Here is a 25,302-nt window from a genome sequence, read left to right on the forward strand (position 1 = left end):
CAATTAAGATTTCTTTTACGTTGCCTCGGAATTAGCGTGGACTTGATTTTCAGTAATGGAATTGTACCTCCGCTGAGCATGTACAACTGATTTTGCAAGAGGAAGACTAATACAAAATTTCCATTTCTATTTTCAGGTTTATTTACTTTATCCTTTTGTTTTCTGCCACTGTTGTAATATGGCAAGATAGTTTCTGAGCACTAGCTTTTTCATTTTTTCTCCGAAGAGTAATTTCAGTTGAGTAGCACCCTACTGAGACTAATGTGGTGAGAAACCAGTTGGCTGTGCTGTGTTCAGCTTTCATTTGCTTTTCTCTGTAAAAATTTAAAAATACTTCTCCTACAGGAAATGCTTTCAGTTTTGTTATGTGTTTTGCTTCCCATAGGAGGTATTCCTTTTAATTTATTGAATAAACCCATAAAAATTTTGGCACAATAGGGTCTTTGGGCAAGCTGTTTAAGAGATCTCACAATCTTCTGTTTTTAGAAGATGTGCAATTGTTTCTTTATACAGTGCTGTGAGGCTCTGGGGCCAGCTAACAATTAAGTGAAATGGGAGAATTGGAAGCTAAAGAATGTGAATTGACACATCTGCTATCACTTCTCAAATATTGTTATTTTGATTTTTCGTATCTCATATTTGTCCTTCTTAAACCATAATCAATCCCTTTTCTTTTTCCCCTGTCTTCAATCTTAAAAGGATTCTGGGTAATATTTTGCTCTCAATCTCATCACCACAATTCCTTTTGTAAGTGTATGTGTGTATAGGAAGGTTAAATCCTCGTAATGTCCTGGTTGGAAATCAGGCTCTGTTTAACTGTTAATTTAATTGGATGACAGTGCAGACTACTGTTTGAATGGGGTGGTGGGGAAAGAGAGATTTGGATAAATTACATTTTCATGCTCCAAAATAAGACCCTATCTACTCTATCATAAATTAAAAAAATATGGTTGAGTTTTCTTGTGGCTGTTTCATAACATTCCTACTGACAAAATATGGCGTGCCTCTTGCTCATTGCTTCACTACTGTTTCTCAAGCATGTGTTTGTGTCTGCATCCAGTGACAGCTTTTGTTCCAGCACACCACGGGGACAAGTCTTTTAGGTCTTCAGAAGGGGGCAGTGGACTCAGAAATGCTACACAGAGTGGGCTCTGCCAGGGAGTACCAAACCATAGCAAGCCAGGAGAATGAGGCATCCAATTACTTAAATAAACACAATTAGAAGCTTTACTTATTTCAGAGATAAAGGGCCTTAATTCTGTATTCTCTAAAGGAGTACAATGTGATTGGCAGCCAACATATATGGAGAGTTTTAAAGAAACTTTTTAGCATAATAGGTAGTAAGATTTACATTGGCAAATTTACATATTTCAAGTCTCTGGCACACTGTCCAAAATGCTTCTCGGCGCTTTTCTCTTCTTGAGGTATGAGCACAGATGATTTCCTCACCCTGCCAAGGCTCAGATGGAACCTTTCTGTTTCATAAACTTCTCCTGAATAGAGGCAGAGTGAATGTAACAGATAAACATACTTTTCTTTCTTGGAGTAAATTGTGTAACAGAGCCTCCTGCCTGTTTTTTAGCCCAAATGCAGATAAATTACACCACCTCATGTGGACCAGAGGAAAAGAAGTTAACCTAACTCATTTAGTGAGCTGTGCAAGGTGTGTAATGTAGAGAGCAGGATACTGGACTGCATGAGCAGAAAGTTAACAGGCAGGTCAGGGGAAGGGACTCCACCCTTGTGAGGCCCCATCTGGGCTCTGTGCAAGAGTGATGTTGACAAACTGGTGCAAATGGAGTGGAGGGCCACCATCAGGACAGTTAAGGGATGAGAGTGCTTAGTGCACGAGAAAAGGATGAGATTTGTTTCAGCCTGGATAAGAATCAAGGGGGAATGAAAATCCATTTTTACTACCTACATGGGGACTAAAGAGAAGGTGCAGCTGGATATTGTCAGTTGCACAATGACAGTCACAAGTTCCAGCAAGAGGAATTTTGAGTGGATCTAAGTAAAAAAGCATTCACAGCAGGAGTGGTTAACTATTGAGATGGGTTCCCCAGAGAAGCTGTGGAATGTCTGCTCTTGGAAATTTTCAGCCCTTGACAGGTCAAGGCCCAAAGGATTCAATCAAATTTTGAAGATGAGACCCAGCTTTGAGTAGAAGATTGGACCAGATGACCTGCAGAGGTCCCTTCTGACCTAATATTTTCTGTGATTCTGTGACTCCAAGTATCATTTCTTTCCATAGTAGAATGAAAACTGCTGTTCTCCCTTGTGCTGCAGCATACCTTTGATGGGACAAAAGTTGCTGAATTGCAGAAATTATGATGCTCTCCAGCACCAGCATTGGAAGCAGGCTTGTAGGAACAGTAATTTCTTTCATTCAATCATACTCCAAAGCTGTTGCTGTGTTTCTACTCTGTGAGGCATATCCTTACTCTTACTCCTACTCTCCTGGTGTCTCACAAATGCAAAGAAAGCCAGGGTAGCTCTTTAAAGATGTCAGTAAAATTCAAAACAAACCCCAACCAAACCTTTCTGAAATTCCAGTTTTTTTGCAGAGGCAGATAGACAGTGCCCTAGCAGAACTTCAGCAGGATTTGGCAGGGAACTTCCAGTAACTACTTGCCAGGTTGGTTTCCTGCCACCTCATTTAACCAAGCCAGCCTGCTTCTTCCAGCCCAGGGAGCCCAGGGCTAAGAAGGGCTCCCTGGTGCTGGACAGCGTGTTGTTAGGACAGACGTGTTCTGACATTGAGCTTTGTCTGTTTTTGTGGGTTGTTTACGTTTAAAACATTGAACATTTGGCAGGACACCGTTAATTTTTCCTACCATTTCATGGTAGTTCAGTGTGCTCACGACAGGCTGTATGATGTGCTGCCTAAAACACTTCAGGTCAATGCCTGTAATGAAATGATGGTACAGAAGCATTGCTGTCAATTTACATTTTCCAACTTTCATTTTTGTCATCTTGCATTTTAAAAGTAAAAATAACTTCTCTCCATGAGAGAAATGGAAGAAGGAAAAAAATTAAGAGGTATGCAAGAAGGAAAGGAAATCTGCCGAGCTTTGAGCTGGGAATTGCATCAGATATACAGAAGAATAGGTGTGGCAATGGGACTGTTCAGGATTTGCCTATATTGTCTTACACAGCAAGAGTTTAACCTGATACTGACCTTGCAATTTATGAGCTTAAGGGTACACTTATGTAACTGGGATCAGTCAAAGCTAAACTGAACTGGAATAAGCAGATGAGGCCACACAGCCTGGAAAAAGCTGGTACCGAATTGGCTTGCTGAAATAAATGCTTTCATTCTGCTATTTAAAAGGAGCACAGGTCATAATTTGCTGCTGTTTACAATGCAGCAGTGGGCTTTTTTGAGCTTCTGAAGCATGTTGATCAATATCAGACCTGTGTGTCTTTTCTTTGCTCTTGAGAAATTATTTTGGCAAGTCTTCATTTAGCTGGCAGAGGTTTTTTCAAGCAGGTGCAGCCTCCAGCATCGAGTATGAAAATGGGCTGACAGAAGGATCTTGCACACAGTAAAACAAAGCTTTGATAGCATGGACTCATAAGTGTTTGCAGTCTCGGTAAGTACTTTTTTCCTTTATGGACCAGAACATAAGAGGAAAAGGTGATTCCAGCTGTGTGATTCAAATAGAAGGAGACAAGGAAGGGCAGAAGACAACACAGTGTGGTAAATGAGTGGCTAAGTGAACATCAGCAAGGCTGGAAAGAAGGATTGCCACTGAAGTGCCACCACCGCCAGGCAAAGCAGAGCTTTCACTTCTGCTTGGGTGTCCCTGCCCTGTCTTGCTCATGGTGTGATGTCCTGGTTTGCTGCAGGGAGTGCTGAGCCCAAGGTGCTCAGGTCATGGCGTGGCTCAGCAAGTTGTGGCCCTGCTTGCCACACCACGTGGCCTCAGTGTGGTGCAGTCAGATAAAGGCTGGTGCTGGACCCAGCGGTGCGTGGTCTGTCCTGGCTGCCACAGTGCTTGGTGCTCTCTGAATAGTTCTCATCATCACCTCTGCAATGAGATTTTCTGAAGCTTTTGACTCACTTTTGAAGATGAACATAGATTCTCTGGATAGATTTTGAAATCTTAATCTAGATCTTCTGTATTGTTACTTTCTGTTATTGTAATTAGAGTCTTCTTTCTTTCTTCTTCCTTCCCAGAGAAGGACTGTAAATGCTGAGGTCTTCCACACAACTGAATACTTTTTTTAGCGGTAAAGGGGTCTTAAGTCTTGTTCATATGTTTCCTTGTGCAGTTTTTCGTTTTAGTAGCACTTTCAGCTGTTGTTGTTTCAAATGTTCATGCTTTGTTTGTGCTTATTTTATGATGATAGATACATGCTTTAGCAAAACTTGCTAAATTATATTTGCTTCTGCTATGGTTGGTTGTTTTCTGCTTGTGATAGCTTACTTGCTTGTTTTTTTAGAAACACATCTGGAGGCTGTATCAGTGCATTTTTGAAGTCCAAATGTCTTCACTTTAGCTCTTTAAACCAGGAACATCCAGCTGATCAGATGGAAAATGAAAATTCTGATTGCTGTAGAATGTGGGGTCTGGCAAAAGTGCCAAAATTAAAAAGAGAATATCTGCTGTTCTTTGGTAACTTATGTTCTTTGGTAACTTATGTGTGATAGCTGGCCTGGAGGGGACTTTCAGAGAGGGAGCTAGGCTGTACTGCTATATTTGTCAGAGCTTCCTCTCTGGAAATCCTTTTTAAGCAAAGCTCTCAGGTGCTTGAAGGCCTGGTTGCTTGGGAATCTGTCTGACAAACTGGCTGGAAACTAGATATCATTTTGCTTTCTACCAGGGAAATCCTTCCCTTATCCTGACAGGCTGCTGAAGGATGCAGCCCTGCAGAGACAGTGAGGTGCCACTGCAAGAGCAGTGGGTGGAGATAACAGGGCATGATCCTTACTGCCTGTGCTCCACAAGCTTTTCTGCCAAAGCTGCTGAATTCTATGATGGGGTAGGGAAAAGAGAGAACCTTCATCACCTGGCAGGTTGAAGAGCTGTTGAGACCTGGGAATAGGAACACTGGGAGCAGCAATGAGCTTATCTTCATGGCCATACTGCAGTTGTGGTGGCCATGGTCTCAGGTGGCAGGACACCTTTCCTAAGTGGTTTGAGCTCTTGAAGCCCCTTCTTTTGGACCAAGTCCAGCTACTTGGACTTAGCATTCAGCATAAGATTTAACTGTAGAACTTTTTTGAGCTGAAGATAGCAGGCTTAAGATGAATTAACTTGAATTATGGTTGAAAAGAATAAGATTACTGCAGTGAATTATTTATTTCTGGCTTCCTTACAGTTTTTTGACATACACTGCCTTAGTTGAGATGAAGGCATTTAATAACCATATTGCTCTGCAAGAGGGTGACTGGCCTCTTGTGCTGGATCTGACTCAGACAGATGGAGGTGGAGTGGAAGCCAGTGGGAAAGGAAAAATATGGTTGTCAACATCTGAGCCAAATCAAAGCAAAGCTGGAAGGGAGCAATTTGTTAGGATGTTCCCAAGAAGAATGTGAGGATTTCTGTAGAAGGTACATAGCAGGGGGAGCTACAGAGGGGCTTGCTTGCTGACCTCTCTTGAAAGAAAGTCTAAGGCTAGAGGAGGCTGAAAACAGAAAAGCAAGGGGGAGTTTGCATGGCATGTTCCTCGGAGCCAGTGATAAAGGGCCAGAAGGGCAAGGGAAGGGATTTGCTTCCAAGTTTGAGTGCTGGGGGTGTTGGTGCAGCAGAAGCAGCTGCTGGACTGTCGAGGACACAGAAAAAAGCAGCATGTGGGAAGTGTAATGAGACCTCCCATCAGGTCCAAAGGTTATTTTTTAATGTTTTTTTTACTATTTTGGTTATTTTATAATCCAGCCTTTTCTGGCAGAGAAGCCCTACTAGGGAAAAGCATGAAAGATTTTGGAAAGACTGGGATGACTGAACAGAGATCTGTAGATCAGTGACCACGGTGTGAGATGGAACTGGGTTAATTGTTCCAAGGCTTTGAGTGTTGATGCACTCAAAGTGTCATATATATATTTTGGGATAAGCAATTGAATTGCTAGGGCTTGCCTGAGAAGTGAAGATTATTTTGTGCAGTGGCAAGCACTCTAATTTATTTGTCAAACCTTAATGAAGCTTGGAATTGAACCCTGGAGGAGAGAAATTGGGAATTACATCTCTACATTATCACACCCTCTGTGAGATGTAGTTCCTGTAGCCCAGGAAAGCCAGGCTGAAAATGTTTGATGGGAGAAAGGAGAAGAGTTTAGGAGAACAATAAGGGTAAAGGAAACTAGAGGTACTTTGGGATGCTTGAAATTGTGAACTGCAGGGGAATTATTTAACCTTTGTGACAAAACGCTTTGACTGTAAAATATATTTATATTTAATACATATATTGTTTCTTTATTTCTAAACTTGGAAATTATGTTTGCTATGTTATATTTTTGCAGGGGAAATACTCATTGTATCTGTATTTTTTTCTGACGTGAATGATTACCACAGGGAAAAATGTTAATTTAACCATTTCACAATACTTTAAGTACATCTGGAGTCCAGGTTACCTAAAAGCTGTTACTTATACAAAATTGCAACGTACAATGTCAGGAAAAAGAAAAATAGCACAAAATGTGCTATCTCATAATAATATAAGTCAAGGTTTTATTGTCCATCTCTTTCATTTTGTCAGGAAACATGTCCCAGCTCTGAGATGCTGTTTCCTGGAGATGAGACCCTGCAAAGCTGGGTGGGTGAAGGTTGTAGTGGGTAGAGCCAGGGCTCCTCAGACATGTGTGTGACTGCTCACTGTGGTCAGTCTGTGGGATATTGCTCTGCATTCCAGCACAGCAACTCCACAGCTCTGTGCTCCACCACACCAGGGACCACCGTGCTCGCTTCAGGTGACATTGGGTGTCCCTGCCCACCTCCTTCAGATGCCTCCTGTGGAGGAGTTTCCAGAACAATGAGGCACAGGAGTGGTTGTGAGATCAAATAGCTGGAGGTCACTTGCTTCCAAAGACAACTGGAGGGCTTTTGCCTTAATTTAGAGTGAGGAATTTGTGAATTATGCTCAACTGGCGGAACATCAATGTGTAGAAAAGGATCTAACATACTGAATTTGAAAGAAATGAAGAAATATTTTTCTCATGCTTTGTATTAGGATAACTCTGGAAATATTCTGTTTCTGATTTTGCTTTTGTTCTTCCCAGCTTTTTAGGAAATATTTGAATTAAAAGGGTTGAGGCAGTGCTCAAGACCATTGAGGGAAAAATTAATTTGCTCAGCTTGGAAAAGGATCAATTACAGATTTTGCTTCAGGGACTAAAAAAGTTTTTGCATTTTCCTTCTTCCTCCTCTGGATTAGGGCTACATCCACTCTGTAATAATATATAGTTTATTTACAGATGCTTCTTAGAGTATCTTTTGACTTCCTCCCAAAGAGTGGGACACAAGCAGTGGGGAGGTGATTGCTTGGTCCTTAGGAGCTGCCTGGGGGTGGCTCACTGAAGCACTGGGGAGGGACAAGGCTTGAAAAAACAGAGCTATGGATGAGCCTGTGGATTTGGTGGCTAATCCATGCAGGGCTGTGTGAGGGCTGGGTCTCTGTGCCACAGCCCTCAGAGTAGGGCACTGGGGCTTGGGTGGGGTTTGGCAATTGCTGCTGGGTGTGTTTCCCTGATGGGGGAAGGGGATGCAGCATTAGTTATTTCTGGAAACCACGCAGCGTAGAGAAATTATATTTAAATGTTAGATAACTGGTTTAAATTGGGATTATGCCCAAATTAGGGATGAGACAGTAAAAGTGAGTGATAAGAGTATCTGTTGTTTCTGCCCTGACTGTGGGGGGTTGAGGGACAGAAATGGGCATCCAGCACTGTGCAAATCCATACAGAATCCAGAGAATTTGTATGGGCGTCCCTGCATCACAGGTCACCTTGCATTGCCGAGGTGATTTTTACATTACTGTAGTATCCTGGCACCCCATTTGTGGTTAGGACATCACTCTACAAGGTGTATAAACACACGAGACTTTTATTTCCAGAAATTTTACATGAGAGACAATAGATAGAGACAGTTGCACCGAGATTTCTACAGAGACTGTTTTGTGATATTTAGTGGACTCAGCAAGCAAATGTTTGGCCTTGCTAAGTTTTAGAGATTTTTAAACCATGGGGATAATGTTATAATAATAAGCATAATAAGACATATAATAAAAATGTATGAATACATATAATAATAAATATAATTAATATAAGCAAATAATATTTAGTGGTATTTTTTTCAGAAATGAGGGGAAAAGGAGTTAAGTTCCCAGTGCACAAAACTGTGTGATAGAGACCTGACATGGTGGAATGAAGGAAAATGCTTAATATTTGATGTGATAAGAGGCTGAGATACAATTGAATGCTACAAAGAAAAAGGTGGCATCATCAAAGCCAAGATGCCTTTGCAGAGCATTATGGATGAATGTAAGCAGCGCAGCAATGTATTGGAAAGGTGAGGGAAGAGCCATTGAGAAGAAAGCAGTCTGCACAGGATTTCTACCTGTGTTTTGTATTGAAAAGGCTGTCTATTAATAATTTGCATATAAATATAACTTCCTTTAGCTCCTAGACAAGGGTCAGTGATAGGAGGAATATGGCATATACTGGTCTTTGTTACCTTCCTGCTTCCCTTTCCACAGGCATCAGATTTTCCCAGTGTCCTGGAGACTGTGTGTAGATGCACAGTGTGGCATGGGGTAAAGATCTCTAAACAGAGAAACTGATGCAGTGTATGGCTGTGCCACAAGGTCTGTTGAGCTCCCAAAGTAGTGCAGCCACAGTCCCACAGTGACTAAGCTAAGAAATGTAATAAAACCTACTAATGCGGTAAATCACAATAAGTTAAAAGTAAATGTATTTAAGGATCAGTTTACAGAACTAAGTCTGTTTAGATTAGCACGTGCCATAGCTTACTTGGGTGGTATTGGATGATGCTTGTGTTATGAAAGGAGTTTGACACCTTTATGTGTGAGATGAAGCATAAAACCAAGTTCAGCTCCTGCCCATGTAGGGACAGCTCACCACCCTTGTCTGCTGTCCCAACCGGCTGGCTCTCTGGCAGCTCCTCCCCTGGGGCAGTTTCACTCCTCTTCCCAAGAGGTGTCATACAGTCTTTTTTGATCCCCCTGGGCAGTGTCGTTGTTACCCCATCACCCTGCTGAGTGTGTGGGATTGTGCTGCTTATGAGCCAGTTACCCAGGTACTGTGGTAGCTGTTTGCTACCACCACAGGGCACCACCCCCTGTGGTAGGCAACTGAATCCTGGTGTCTGGTTGACACTTGATACAGCCCCATTGTGCCCTTTTGGCTGGCAAAGGCAGAGGAATCATCATCAGAAAAGGAAGAGGTTATATGTGTGGTTTTAAGTACACAAATACAAACATTAGGCAGAAACACTTTTATTAAAAAAAAATTTCAAGAGCAGCAAAATAAAATCTCGATAAACAATAATAATACAGAAAGCAATTAATTTTGTTTGAAAGTTATCCAGTTTATTCCAAGGACCTTCTGCAATGGTTTCTTTGCCCATTAAATGTCTTACTGGAGAGCTGGCATCTTGCTGTGAATTATTAACGCTTACCTAATGGGTGTTTACATATGTTTGCCTTGAAACTTAGCTCTGTAATGTGGTATGAAAACATTGAGTTTGCAAGCCTGTGCTTTAATGAAGGTGCCAGAGGGTGTAGAAGAAAGTGGCTGTTGATTTTTTATGTGTAACAGTTGTGCTGAGCCTCCTCCAGTGTTGCTATTCATGAACTTTAGGGTTTCTTACCTGTTTGTCATGACCACTTAACTACTTCTGAGCTGTTTCTCTGTCAGCAGCAGTAATAGTAAGCCTCTTCTCTAAATACCTTCCTCATTATTTCTCCGTGAGAAGTAAATCAGCCTTCAACCATACACAGTAGTCTGGAGTGCTCCATTCCCTGGAGCCCCATTCTTGCCCATACCCCGTGCTGGACCACAGCAGCCTGGGGCACAGAGCCAAGCACAGCATTTACCTTGTCAGCACCTCAGCCCTCTGACAAGGAGAGCTGCATGCCAAAGCTCCTCACTGTCTTCATTGGGATGGGTGTCTCTGTTCTCCATTCAGTACCTTTTTGGGGACAGACTGTCAAGCTTCCACCTTGTAATTACATCTCTCAAGGAAGTTGGTGGGTATTATAGTCAAGGTGATACGCTACAGTTCTTGATCCCAGTCCTGCTGCCCTTCAGAACTGTCATCCTCCCTTAAGCAGGGACTACTTCTGTGAGAACTTGCTTTGATAAGAAGGAAACTTAATTCAGTAAAAATTGGTTTTGCAGTGGCCACTTTGCAGTACTGGGGAAAGAAAAGGGAGAAAAAGATGCAATAAAACCACCACAACCTGAAGACCATTCCCCGTTTAGGAGGCCAGATATCTTACTTGGAAATGCAAGTTCGGGGATGTGTCTTGAATTATTGGTGCCTTGTTACTTGAGAATTGTTAAGAATTAATTGTTATCCTTTGTCCTTGAAGATGGGGATTTCAGTTCCTTGACTGAGGAGATCTTTGAGTGAGAAGTTGGAGTGGAGCAGGCAGCTCCTCTTTCCAATATTTCTGCCTTGTTAGGGCACTGATGGCTTTTACAGAAGTCCTTACCCTGGTAGCCATTACCAAGAGGAATCAATCTAATGATTGATTTACCTTTTTCTGGACAAACATCACCTGAAAGGAGAGCAGAAAGGATCCAGTGGCAGATGCAGTGAAGCCTGTTCTGCCAGCTTGAAATCTGTTGTTTTGGAGGCAAATACACAGAAGCCTTCCCTGTGCAGCAGTTGTGGCTCGTGGCACAGCTTTGCACGCCCAGGCTCAGCCACTGCGGGGTTGCTCTGCAGCAGTGGTGGCACTGGTGACACAGCTGAACATTCCTGGCTGTCCTTGGGTGTGTGTCCCCATGACCTGAGGGATACCTTTCTCCTAAACACATGCAATTCCATTAACAGGACAAGAAAAATTACAATCTTGAGTGAATATTTAAATGTACGATTTTGCATACTTTTGTTTTTGAATCTTTTCGTCTTAAATGGCAGTAACTAAGTTGAATGTTAGAATTAGCTGAATTATGTATCTCATCTTAATTGATGAAAATCTTTATACTATTTGAAAAAAATAAAAACTTCAATTTTAAAGGAATACAGTTGGCTCTCCCAAAAGTATCAGCTTTTGTTTGATTTCTGATCCTGGGCTCCAGTTCTGCTGCTAGACTTAGTAGGAGAGAGTTGCTTACATGAAGAATGTGTCCAACTTCAAATAGCCATGCTTTGAATGTTTTGCAAAAAAGGCATTAGTCTGTAGGAAAAATATTTCTAGTCAGAAAATCAGAGATTTTTGTAGCAAATTCAGCATTTTTTTTAAAAGGAAGATTGCTGTAGCAAAGAAACATGAAGCTTTATAAAGCAGCATGCTGATATTAATTGCCTTGGTTTCTTTTTTAGTGGTGGTCTTATTTAAAACCAGTCTTAACACCTTGTGGAATCAGTTAACTATTAGTTTGCAAATGATACGGTTTTTCAACAGATGTGTAAACACCCTGCCCTTCCTAACAGGAAAAGGTCACAAATAACTCAGCTTTAAAGTTAGGGTTGATCATGTAATGCTCATGAAGGAAATGTGTTCTTTTTTACTGGAAAAATAGAGCGTATCCTGGTTCCTATTTTGGGACTGAAGCAATATAACTTTCTGTCAGGGAATCACAACACATGGTCCATTTTTAACGTGTGTTTATTTTAATAAAATGAAAATTATTATTCAATAAAAAAAAGCTGTGGTGTGATGTTGTCAGTCAGGTCTCTGTTACAGTCTTCACTTCACAGTATTTCTTTCTGTCTGTGATGGGGGTTTGTTTTTACAGTTAATTTGCCTCCCCATAGTAGGGAGGAATGTATTTATTAGATCTTACCCTGCCTAATCTAACCTGAACACCTGCTGGCAAGCTGTAATACAATGTCAACTGCAGTGGTGAGATAAGGACCTGATTTGCTTTTACTTGACACTGTTTCATATTTACCACATGTCTTTAGAGAACATTTTGAAAATTTTGGTTTGTGGGCATATCTGTTTAGGCTGTCCCATCAATCACTGCTGTGTTTCACTTCCATAAGCAATGCTGTGGCTGACTACAGTATGTCCCTGCAAGAGTGTTTTGATAATCTTATATATGAGATGCAATCTGTCTCCTTCCAGACTTCATATATGCACAGGCTTATTTAATTTTGAGACTCCATTCACTTCACTGTTCTTTATTCTGTAGATAAGTCAGTACATCTTTGCTTAGGCAATCTTCATGGCTTAGGCAATCTTCATCTTCAAACACTCACTGATATTGCAAGAGGAGTAAGCAGCATTCATCTAGAAAGTGTGTTCCTTCTGACTTGCTCCAATGTATGATTATTAAGTTACCCATTTGCAGCTGGTCAATTAACACATGAATTAATTTATGGGGTAGTATTGGTGACAAAATACTTTTCATCATTCTTGTATGGGGTATTACATAGCTTTCCTTAGATGTCTTACCACACTTTGGAGACAGACAGTTGACATGACATTCATGTTAGAAATAGCATTCAACAAGATATGTTGCTATCATTTTGTCTCTATATATACAAGCAATATTATATTCTGTATTCCCTGAAGGACATTACTCATTTTGATGTTTCCATGTAAATACAATTTCACTTATACATGCTGAGACCAGAAACAAACATGCAGCTGAAAAGATAAGATTTGAAAGAACAATATCCATATATCATTACAAATATATTTCTTGTACATCTGTATATTCCTGTATAAATTTGTGTATGAATAATTTATGTGTGTTCAAATGAAGGACAAAGTGTTTCCCACATTTGGCTCTGGTAGGCTGACTTTTATGTGTGAAAACTGGACAAATATAAAGATTGATTATTGGCCTCACATCTGAGGAAGCTCAAGAGCATAATATTTTTCTCCAGAGTTCTCTTTAGGCTTGTATTTAGTAAATGAGCTTCAGATCTTCCTGTTCAGTGCTATTCTAGCATAGGAGGAGGAGTTTTGGCTTATCAAATACTGCCCAGCAAACTGAGAAGTGAGCGTAGCACATCTCCACCTAAGTGCTGTGTTAGGACAGGGACGTGATGGGGAGCTGATCCCCATCTGCTGGCATCCAAGAGCCACCTGAATAGACTGAATCTTGCTTCTCTTGTATCTAACTCTTTCCTTCACGTAGAACTTAAGAGGCAAGGGTGTGGGCAGAGATCTAGTGTGAACCAAGGTCCTGCCCCTGCATAGGGAGAAGAGCCTGCAGGACCAAAGAGCACAGGAGTTCCTGAGTCTGTCACTGAAGAAGTATTCCACGTAGCTAATTTAGCTGAAAATTTAGTTTGGCTGCCTCTTTACATTCTTAATGCTTTTCTGTGTATGAGGGAGAAATCTCTGCATAACTGGTGACTGCTATTATGTGACTTTTACAAGTGCTCTTTGATTTTGCATGTGACTGGTTTTTCACGTGTCCACTGCTTTTTCCAACAACAATGTTGTTATGTTTAGAGTTACAGAAAAAACATGTAGACCATTATGCTAGAGAAATTCTGGTGATTGTGCACTTAATGACTGCTTCCCACTTGAGTTTAGAGTCAAAGTTACGCAAGCAATTTTATCATCAAAAGTTTCTGGGTTTGAACACTTTGTCTTGTTATGAGGTGGCCTCTCATGTGGGATTAAATTTACCGACTGCCAAAATGCTAAGCCTGAAAGAGAAGGATGCCATTTTTCTTTTTTTCTTTCTCTAAGTCAGTTTATCCAGATCAGAATTCTGGGTATATTCAAAAAATAACAGTTACTTTGTTACATTTCTATATATGTGTGGAAATGTGGAGTTGTTGCAGTTGATTTTTTTTTTGGTGTTGTTTTATTTGGCTTTGTTAATGGTGAGCTGCCAATGAAATTATTAAAATTCCATCCACTTCAGCACAATCTGGATAAACATAGGCCTTCAGAAGGCCAGGGCTCTTTTAGTTTTAATCTGACATATTTTCAGTCTTCATTCAGTGTCTTCATTATCTTTTTTTACACTCTGATCTGCTTTATTGGGGTCTGCTCCATTAAGATGATCCAAAATGCTTGGTGCTTCCCTGGCTAATGACAGGGGTAGATGGTCTTGTCTCCTGTACCCAGTCCATGGTTTCCCTGGTTTCCCTCTTGTTTGTCAGAGATCAGGTGAATTGTAGATTGGCTATTTTTGTGAAAATGCATTCACCTTTAACTCTTTGAAATGGGGTTAATTTTTTTAGGGTAATGTAATTGTGAGTTGCCAAACAGGCTTCAGGAATAAGGGATAGACTCCCAAGGAAAATGCAGCTAATTTGAAGTGGTTTGGGGGCTTTCATCAAAAAGCTTTGGCAAAGCTTCTTGTGTGTTTTGGGTAGGTAAACATCAAAATTTGCCTTATCCCATTGCTAAAATAAATGTAACTGCAGACATGAGCTGTGGATATCTAGAGAAACAAAACTTGCTTTAATCAAGGAAAAGAGAAGGAAAGAGGTCACTGGGACTATCACTAAACCTGTAAAATTTTTCTGGAAAATACAGACAAATGTGTGAATCATTTACATCTGTAATTTCATTAAAATTACAGTAAATTAGAAAACCAAGAATTATTCATTTGTCTTTTATACTCAGGTGCTTTTGGATTTCTCCAAGTTTGTTATTTGGTCTTTTATGAGAACTTCACAAATGCTAAGGATGTCATATGCTGTTTATTATCTGAGTTATAACCCTTTGTCTCTTGACTGGGTCTTCAGTTATGTTTTTATTAGTAGACCTTTAAATCATATTTGGGTTTCCAGTTTGATTTTCATCACTGATTTTAAATGTGTATTTAATTTAGTAAGTGAGGGGCTTAAAACTTTTTGGATTATATTTCAGAGTTATTTTTCTTGCAAGATGATTTGTATTGAATGATAGCTGTTTCATGTGTTGAGTGTCAATGGCAATATAATCTTTTCCTTTATTTAGTACTTCTTTTGCTGTTCAGACTGACAAATTGCATACATACTCTTTGTTAAAAATGGTGAATAATATATATAGCATGTGGTCATGTTTTATTTGTGATGATGTCTTGGAATTCAGTTTGTGAGGCAGAAAATCACTATTATAGAATTGGTTAAATAAAACTGATTATATAGAAGAAGTGGAAAATGTGTGAAAACACATTGTTATTGAACTTGAGGGAATTACCAGAAAATCAATTAACCAGCACTCTGTGTGCATTAAAATGATCCATTTAATTTGGATCAGGTGTGTGTATTTTGAACCACTGTTGGTGATCTGCCCTCATGGAGCTTGACTGGGTTCACATCCTGGAGCAGCCTTAGAGAATGTGGGTACAGTTGTTTTTAGATGAAATTAGACTGCCAAATGCACCAGTGTGTGCTCAGCCTAGATCAGGTACTCAGGATTTTTGAAGAAGCAAACTGTGCTTTGCCTCTACATCTGAGGGCAGCTTGTTAGGTATCTTGGATGTCATCTGTAGGTAGGAATGTGAAGGTGTCTGAACAGACTGGTTTTGGTCTCCATTTCTTTTTTGGAGCTGTGTCAGCCTCTTCTGCCAAGTATGTACAGGTTGGAAGTAAGGACTTTTCCCCTTCCAAATCAGTTCTCCAAGCTTTAAGGAAACCTGTTCTCTTGAACTGGGCTGAACTAAAGAAAATGCTCTTTATTATTCACAAAAAACTTCGTGATTAGAAGTTTGTTTCCCTGTTGAGTATTTACTTCCTTGTAAACTTCATCACTAGCTATTTACTCTTCAAATTTAATATAAATTCTTTAATACAATAAGAAAACTTAAGTTTATAGTAATGAAATTTTTACATTCTGAAAGTTTATTTTTTGGAGATATTTTCTGAGTGTTAAATATGTTATACACTCTCTGCAGCTGAGTTATGATGACTTATGTGATGTTTTAAAGGGAGAGATCTCTACAGAAATAGTTATCTATTTTGTCAGTCACTGATACTTCTATTCTCCAAAATCCTTGGATGCAAAATATCCCTGGCCCTCATTATTTCTGCTCTTTCTCATCTTCATCTATCAACAGTATATTTCAGAAATAGTAAGTATCGATGTTACTTTGCTAATGCCCTTCTACTATAAATATAGAATACAGATGCAAAGAAATCAGGCATCTTTTGTGTATTTTCCTTACTTTCTTGTTTTCCCTTCTTGTACCTGTTTTGTTTGCTGTTATTTCAGAGCGGCTCTTCCAGAACACAGGTAGGAGCACCCTAGGCAGGTCAAGGGAGATGCTTCTTCCCCTCTACTCTGCTCTTGTGAAACCCCACCTGGAGTGCTGCATCAGCTCTCAGGCCCCCAAAATAAGATGGATGTGGATCTGTTGGAATGGGTCCATAGAAGGGCCATGAAAATGATCAAAAGCCTGGGCTGCCTCTCCTGTGAGGACAGGCTGGGAAAAGAAGGCTCCAGGGAGATCTTACAACTCCTTCCAGTACCTGAAGGTGATAGGACAAGGGTGAGTGGCTTTAAAGCAAAAGGGGATAGGCTTGGGTTAAATTTTAGGAAGGAATTTTTCACTGTGAGAGTGATGAGGTGCTAGAACAAGTTGTCCTGCAAAGCTGTGGGTACCCTCTTCCTGGGAGGGTTTGAGGCCAGGTTGAATGAGACTTGGAGCAACTTGGTCTAGTGAAAGGTGTCCCTGCCTATGGTAGGGGGTAGCATGATCTTTAAGGTCCTTCCACCCCAAACCAGTCCATGATTCTGTATTTCTAAGATGTGGTCTTGGAGAAAATTAACTCTTCTCTGCTCATACATCAGCAGTGATGTAAGCACAGAAGTGGCAGGGATGGGTGGGAAGAAAAATCATGCTCTGCTGCCTCCCGGTGACCAGTTGTATCAGGGTGGATGTCCCATATACTCAGGGCTGTGTCCTCCTGAGACAGCTGGCACTGGGCTGTGACAAATAGAGCAAAGGAGCAATGCATCTGTGTGCTGGGAAGCAAGAAGCATTTCTGTGGCTGTGGCCCACTGCTCTGTCCTTAGGACATTTTCAGAACTGGCCCTGTGGGCTTGCTGCAGTTGAGGCTACAATACACAAAGTATTGCCATATAGTATCACCCATACACAGTAACACCATACTACATGAGGTTTCAAGTACATGCAGAATAGCATCATATCACTTCAGAAGGTTGTACATGCCCTTCTTGTTTGTCAGCCCACCCTTTTATACCCTCATTGTTCAAGCATTGCACCTGTGTGCCCTCTGTTCCCTTTGGTGATTGGTCAGTGCAGCTGGGCATGCCATGGCTCATTGCTTTCAATGCTGGTCACCTGCTTTTCCCAGTGTCCCCATTGGGGATGGGGCTCCTCTGCAGCCTCACTCCCACTTACCACAAATCATGTACCTACGTGGGCTAGGAGGGACTGCAGTGAGGGGACAAGCAGTTTGGGTTTGTGGCTTTGTCCTTTGCATAACTGAGTGTGAGCCCCAGCCTGGAACTGGCCAAGCAGGAAGGGTATGTACAACTTTGTGTAGTATCCACATATCCCATGAGAGCACTGACTATGTGCCCAGTGGAATGCAAGTCAATGAACTCATCGTCCTTGTGCTCACCTGGCACAGGGTTGCAGTTGTCTGTACATGCAACAACTGAAAGCGGAGGAAAAAATTCCCCTGTTGCTTTTGGACTGCCTAGGTCCAAGGTAAGCACTGATACTGAAAAAGAGGACTGTTTTTTTGTTCAAAGTGAGATCTTTGCAAAATCTGTGCTTTTTCCTACTAAGGAAAGTAGTCGATTCCTTTTAGTGTTTCTTTCTTCTAGATAATGAATATACTTGAACAATGTGTTAGGCATCACAGCTCTTCTGAGTAGGGAGTACTGTCAACTCTTGGCTTATTTTCTCATGTAGTTTTGTCCCCAGTTTGACTACAGCAGCAAAATTTCACAATGTGTGCACAGAGTTTTATGTCCATTCTCTACAAAGCTCTCCTTTGGCATATTTTGTGCTGTCATTTGATACTGCAGTTTTATGTTCTTCCCTTCCTTTCCTACCCTGCCCCTACTGTGGTTTTCATATCTGTTGAAGTGGCTTTATGGCTATTTGCAGTTATTTACCTTTTTCACAACTCTAGTTCAGTATGGTTTATATTTTCTTCCAGATTGTTACATTACACTTTGAGGTCATTGATCTCTACATTCTCTGCCCAGAGAGATTGTGAAGAATCAGACCTCGATGGTCTCCTGGAATTTTCTTTAGCAGAGTCCAAGGTCATGAGGCTGAATGCATTGTTTGAATATTCATCCAGCAGGACCTTTGGATATGCAGTGACTGAACTCAGCTGAGCACTGCTGCTTGCAATGATCAGTCTTTGTTTATTTAACCCAGGCTGTACTTTAAAGAGGTTTTGGTTACAGGCATATTTGGAGTCCTATATAGATCACAGCACTACCAATGTCCTTATATTATCTCTCAGAATCTTTATTGTTGAGAGGGAGGCTCTATTCTTTTCACATGGTTATGTAATTAATGAGTTACTCTAACTTCTTCTTAGATCATATTATTCAGGGATATTTTTAAAGTTACAAGGTCATCATTTCAAAAAAAAAGTGAGGCTGTATTTTATAGCTGAGGGAGTAAGATGCCTGCATTACCAGTTCGAGTAGAATTTAAGTTCAGCTAAAAACATCTGTACTTCTTTTGGTTTCAGGAGAACCTCTCCTCCAAATGTGCTGAGCTAAAAGCTCTTTTCCAGATTTTGCCATTAGACAGCTCCAGAACTTGCCAGTTCACAAACTTTGCCAAACTTCAGACAAGTGATTCTGATAACATTTTGGGCAGTTTCCCTGTGGCTATTTCAATCCTTGGGACAGAAAGGAAAATGGCAAAAGTCACATGTGCTTCCACTTAAATTTCTTCTGGATGACAAGAATAGTTATAAAAGCTAGTTCATGAATATTCATAGGGAAGGAGAAATAGAAACACTAAAAACTCGAGTAGAGGACTGGAGGTGCAGGCTTAGGATGCCTTCATCCTAGACCCAAACTCTGAGGAAATCCTGGTGGGGAGCGTGGGATCATCTAGAGGGAGGGAGGTAGATTTGGGTGTTTCCAGGGAGATTTATTGTAGGACATATTGGGAACAGTCATTTCACCTTTCATACATATTAAAAGGTTGTTTCTTTAAAAATGATACATAAAGGAAAGAAATCTGCCAGACCTGCAGTGTTCAGCACTTCAGTCTCTTAGGGACTTTCAAAAGACACGAGCTCAAAACAGGTTTGGTGTTTGTCTGTAGGTCTGTGGGTTGCTGTGTCTGTAGGTGCAAACCTGTGACACTTTGTGATGTCAGACAAAGAAATAGAGTTTTGTGTCCTGCTTGTGATCCCATTGCCTCTCCAGCTTCCTGAGATGGAGAAGTTCCCATCCAGCTGCTCACAGGCTGCTCCTTCCTGCACAGCAATGCTCCAGGTGAGCAGCACAGCCACTTCTGGGATCCACATTGTGTTAAGTCTCAGTTTTCCAGGCTAGCTCCCAGTACTGCGCTCTCTCAGTGCAGCTGATTCTGCTGAAAAGGTGCTGGAATTCTCTTGGGGGCAGCTGTGCCAGCAGTGCAGGGCAGGTGTTAATCTCCAGTGAAGGGAGATGACAGGCACTGGGGCAAGCCAAGGGCTGTAAGCTTTGCAGTCAGCACAGCTAGCATGGCAGAGCTATGACACGTGGCCAAATACCTCATCTCTGGGAAGGCACTTAATACCACTATGCTTTTATTTATCATTATACATACCAAATATGTTATCTTTAATTTATTCAGTGAGAGCTTTTTGTGGTGGAGATAAAACTCATTGATTTCAGGTCAGTTTTGAATATCCATCCGTTCTGTGTGGGATATAAAGATCATTTTGCAGTACGAATAGTTACAATATAAATGTAGGCTCCACTGCAGCCATTTGGAACATTTTGAATGGTTATGGCAAAAAGCATCAGGAAATGCACTATTTGGATATCACTGTAAGTTAGTGCATGCTGCTCAAGGAGCTCTGCACTAGTCAGACCTTATGCTGTGGAAGCAGTCATTCTGTCACTGGCTGTGCCTAATGCTCAGTGCTGTAGAAGCAGATGAAAAATCTACAATGCAAGTGTGTGTGCCTGTGTGAATACAATTACAGGAGGAATTCATCTGCAGTCACTTCAAAGAGCACTCTCCAGCAGGCAGAAAATCACAGTTTAACACATGGAGTCTTCTGTCCCAAGACATTTGTCCGTGTTGCCTTGCAGGGCACAGTTTGTCTTCTTCAGCATATGAAGTACAAATGATGCAACCCCACTTTCAAATACTCAGCCGAGACACACAGCCCTGAGAAACACTCATTATTCCTTGGCTTCACTCTTCCTTTTATTTCTTATTTATTCAAACAGATTACATTCCCATTTGGATAGGATTAGCTGTGGTTTCAAAGTATTGCTGCGGTTTGTCCTGTGAACATGAGTGTAGTATTTAGCTGAGTGAGGTCTGTTTCATGACCTGAAACCTCTTGGACAGAGCACACAAGAGTGTCAGCATTTGAATCTAACTAGATTTCCTGTTGTATAATGGCATGAGGCACATTTGGGGACCTCTTAGGAACTTTCCCATGGGGTAGAACACAGCATTTGGGGGTTTCTTCATAGCTTTTAATAGGAAATGTGGAAATCTTTTCCCTCCTTTGCTGTTAAGCTTCTGATTAACATTTACGATTGTATTCAGAACAAGGTAAAATGGTAGTGCTCAACATTTTCATATGATGGGGCGCACAAAGCATCTTGCAGAGTGACCTGCCTGTGTATGCATGTCCCCATTGTGGTCCCATCCCCATATACCTAATGAAACCTTTATACAGCTGTTTTGTAACAGTCAACAAAGTGACTTTGTCTTCAAACAATTCCGTTTTTAGGATCAAAAATAACCAGATAAGTGCAATAAGTGTGATTTATATTTGTGCGATTTAGTATGGCAGTCCCAATTTTATTAGGCTTATGCAGTTTGTCTTCTAAATTAATTTTTCAAAATGCAAAGCAGGGCATTTAATCTGCTCTGAATAGCTGTGTTGCTCCTATGAACATGAAATATTTTTCCTAATTTCATTTAATAGTTTTATTTTGGATACAAGTAATTTTGTTAGTGTTGGAAACCCATGCACTGTAACATAGCTCTGATGTTGAAGAACTGAAACTCTAATTGACTGGCCTTGTCTCTCTGAAGGCAGAGTGCAATGTAAACAAGAAAACATGAGCCATAATTGGTGAAAAGCTTACTTTTTGGATTTTAACCTCCTGAGCTAGACTACTGAAAACTGGTGCTGGGAACTAGCCTCAGCATGAACGCACACTGTTATTTTAATAGGAAACATACAGGTTTTTATTTTCTGTAATGGAGGTATTACTAAAGCACAGTGTAACTGTTTTATGCTAAGTATGTGTTTCTTAGCACAAATTAAATTGTTCCTTGGCTCAAATTGAAGTGAAGTAAGAATTTATTTATATTAACATTAACAGGGTGCAAACTAAACTAAGCTCAGTGGCAGTCTCTTCCTTGCTCATTCACCCCTGGGGAAGTACCTTCAGCATCCCAAGGGAAATTTGTGTCCATCTCAGGCCATCCTTCTGCTGAGGGGGACTTGCTGTACCTGCACTGCTGTTCTGAGGTCATGTTGGTGCAGGTTGATAGCACTAGGCAGGAGGTGAAGCATAATCCTCACATTAACTTAAGTGGCTTTAACAAAGGACCTCTGAGAACCCTTACCTTCAGGGAAGACATGATTACCTGTAAAGGGTCTGTGTTTGAGGAAGAAAGTTTCTAAACTTCTTGAGCATAGTCTCAGAAAGAATAGGAGGTTTTCTCGCCACTTTGGTTTTATGAAGCAGCAGTCACAGATATACCACAAGATGATAGGTTATAAACCTGGATTGCAGCTGTGCATTTTAAGTTATGTGAACTCAGGCACAGTCAGTTCTTTTCCTGACTATGTTTGCTTAAATAAAGTCTAAGACACAGCTTGAAAATTTAAGAGTACCCAAATATCTACAGCCTTAAATGGGAAATCTGTGTACCTAGTTACAGTGCTTTGTACTGTACCAATCCAGTATGTTTTTGATGTCCCAAATAAGTCTGTATCTCTTTGTTTTAATTAATGAGCTCTGAAGAAACTTGTGGCTAGTGTTACCTGCAATGACTGGTGCAGAATTCAGCATCAGGAATGTGAAAACTCTGGTCTGGTGTCTTCTTTTAGCATTTCTGTCCAGTTTTGCTTTTCTGCCCATAGCCAAATATCCTTTCTGCCCATAGGCATCCCTTCAGGATCTTCCTTGTGGTGGAGACTGCTCTTACCAGCTGTATCCCATCAGGTCCTGATGTTGCTGCTCTATAAATGTTAGTCACCTTGGATGATCCTCTGTACCTGATGTAAAGCTGTCAGTAGTCAGAGAGAAACTTCAGTGAGCTTTGTGTCAGACCTTTTCCCAGTAGCTGAAGCTACACCAAAGAACTTGCATTCTCACTAGAAATTGGAGCAATCTCAAAACCCTCCAATGTTCACAACAGATTGCAGCTTCCATGGTATAGCCTATCTCATCCTGAGTAACACTGAGAACCAGAGCTTACTGCTTCTCCAAACTGAACCTAGAAGAGGAGAATCAGTTCTTTGTTTCTGTTTTTATACCCCAATGAAAAGCAGTACCTAGCACTTAATAGCAAACCTCTGATTTCTAACTGCAGTCCACTCTCAGAATCAAGGAGCTGGAGACTGGTTCATGATTTTCATTTTTCCTAGACTGTTCCCATCACTTAGAGCCAGTGAATAAATTGCCCCTGTGCTGTCTTGGCTATAATATGTCCTCATTGTACTCCACAGCTGAAATGAATTCTCAGAGAGCAGGAAACTCTTTTCCAAAAGTATTTGTAGTATATCCTTATTTTCTTGGTAAGGATGGACTCTTGAACTTTTTCCAGTTACCTATACATTTCTTAATAAAATTGAATTAGTCCAATTCATATTTTATCTGTATTACTCTTAAACAACATTCAGATACACATGATCAAGGTGATGAATCTGTTTTTATAGGAATCCAGCATTGAAAGAAGGATGATTCTTTGATTGCTTTCTGAAATACTAAAAGAGAGAACCTTAAGTGTTTTAGCAGTATAAAGTAAGCCAGTGTATTTTTGTATTTCAAATTGTTATGTAAAGACATTTGAAGCCTCCTGTAGTTATTATGCTTTTTCAGATGGATCCACGGATATCATGCAGAGCTGCAAAAAGCATTTTATGATTCAGGCTGGTATCTGGTGATGCAGTCTTCAGAAGAAGTGCTTGATGCTTTCCAACAGCACTTTACATTTTAAGCTATACTAATAATTTTCCAAATACGTTCTGAAGGGCTGCTAGCATTTCAAGAATGTGCAGAGTAAGGGGGTGCAGAATCTAATAGGCAAAGAGAGGTGAGGCTGCTGTGGCTCTGTGTCCCCAGGTGTGGTTGTATCCCCAAGAGGCACATGTGTGCACTGTATAAGTGTGTCTGTGTGTATAAACACAGTTACACAGACACACAGATCAACACAGACAGGATGCACAGCTGTGACACAAATAGGAGTGCCACTGGTGGCCTGGTTGGCTTCTCCTCTCCAGCTGTGTAGGGTGAAAGACAAATCTAGACATCTATATAGCACATCTTTGTACACAAATATACAGTGTATGTGTGCACATACATGTTCTCAGTCTAGCCTGTAGCTGCCTCTGGATCCCTCCCAGTGTCCCCATTTGCTGGCAGCTGGGCATGCAAGCCAGTGCAGTTGCTGGTACCCCGAACGGGGACTTTGCCCAAACTGCTGCATTCAGAGCCTTCTACAAACATGTGCAGGCAGAACAGACTTCCCACAGGCATGGCCCCCTCCTGTGATAGCTTGGGGGTGATGAATGTCTGTGCTAATCAGCTATTAATCAGCCACCCTAATGAAGAGGCTCTTTGCTCAGAGCTGCTGAGGCTCAGGCTGTGTCTTAACTGAGATGGTCCTCCTATTTCTTCACAAACTGGTGGGGTAGGCAGGAACCCTGAGGTGTGGTGGTACCTAAAGATTATGAATTATGCTCGTTTTCTTAAGGACCCTGTTGAATATTTGTTACAGCATTGTTCGTCTTCTTTTCTTTCTTTTTTTTCCCTTCCTTTCCTTTTCTTTTTTTTTTTTTTCCTGGAAAGCTGAGTGTAAATATGATTTCTTTTGATATTTGAGTTCTGGGATTTTCTCCCACTGACTTCACACTGCTGAGAGAGGGGGACTGCACAGACATAGCTTTTGAGAAAGTATAGCTGAAATCTTGTGCTGCTGTGGCAGACTGCTGGGAGGCTTTCAGGAAAGCTTTGAGCTATTCAGTGGGAAACAAAGAAAGCACTGGTTTGCCCTGGAAAGATGAGTCGGTACCCTGGAAAGAAGCAGGTCTTGGTGTGTGTCATATTACTCTGAGTCAGCTTTATCACTGAGGAGATTTAATGATAAAAGCATGTTTATTCAAAATACAGATTTACAGGAATGGAATGAAGTCATTAAAAAAGTTAAAATCACAAAAACATATTGCTAAGGGTACACAACGCAAATTCTTCTTTTCAGCTTCAGCAATTTAGATTTGTGAGGCTATTTTGCTCTTGCTGTGTGCTCTGCAAAGTACTTCTAATTAAATGATGAGTTACGGGGATCTGGCTTTGGTTTCCAGAGAGAGCTGCTTTGGGTAATCCCCTCCATTGCTGGCCCAGGAGGGAACAGGCTCCTGCCCCTTTCCTGTGTAACTGGCCCTGGTCCCTGTGGTGGGTCAGTCATTCACACCCACATCTCACCACCCTGGATTGATGAGCATTTCCTCATAGCAGTGGTTTAAGTAGGCATTAAACTGCTTTCATTGTGTTTTTGTACTCATGCAGCATGTGTCTTAAGGGTTTTACTTCATTAGCAATTAACAGTAATAGATTTTTTCTTCACCATATTGATTGTACTTGCTACTCTGCAGAGAAGCTACCCCAGGTCTGTAAACTTGTGGAAAGAGGAACAGAGCACCTGAGCACTGTGATCTTTTCCTATCTGAAAGATTAACATCTCCAAGGACCTGCCAGAGTCTGGTTTCTTACTGAGTTTTTGTTTTGCTGCACTGGAAGTGGTCTTTGATGGAATGGAAGTAATGAAGAAGGAACGCCTAAAGAAGAGGAAGTAAGCTT

General features: G+C 41.0%; 1 protein-coding gene and 2 long non-coding RNA genes across 4 annotated transcripts in view; all 3 read left to right on the forward strand.

The window, feature by feature from the left end:
• The window catches only part of ARHGAP6 (Rho GTPase activating protein 6), a 309,409-nt gene that overhangs the window by 6,159 nt on the left and 277,948 nt on the right, over positions 1–25,302 (forward strand). The gene's annotated exons all lie outside the window — the stretch shown is intronic.
• On the forward strand, positions 15,377–16,567 carry LOC135293489 (uncharacterized). Its single transcript, XR_010355602.1, has 3 exons — positions 15,377–15,430; positions 16,019–16,162; positions 16,303–16,567. It is a non-coding gene; the product is annotated as an uncharacterized LOC135293489 (long non-coding RNA).
• The window catches only part of LOC135295230 (uncharacterized), a 47,644-nt gene continuing 39,742 nt past the window's right edge, over positions 17,401–25,302 (forward strand). For both annotated transcript variants that reach the window (XR_010357263.1, XR_010357262.1), the window contains exons 1-2: positions 17,401–17,580; positions 17,688–17,767. This is a non-coding gene — a long non-coding RNA (uncharacterized LOC135295230). The remainder of the gene's footprint in view (positions 17,581–17,687; positions 17,768–25,302) is intronic.

Source organism: Passer domesticus, chromosome 2, assembly GCF_036417665.1.
Source record: "Passer domesticus isolate bPasDom1 chromosome 2, bPasDom1.hap1, whole genome shotgun sequence".
In the NCBI taxonomy this organism is placed as follows: Eukaryota; Metazoa; Chordata; class Aves; order Passeriformes; family Passeridae; genus Passer; species Passer domesticus.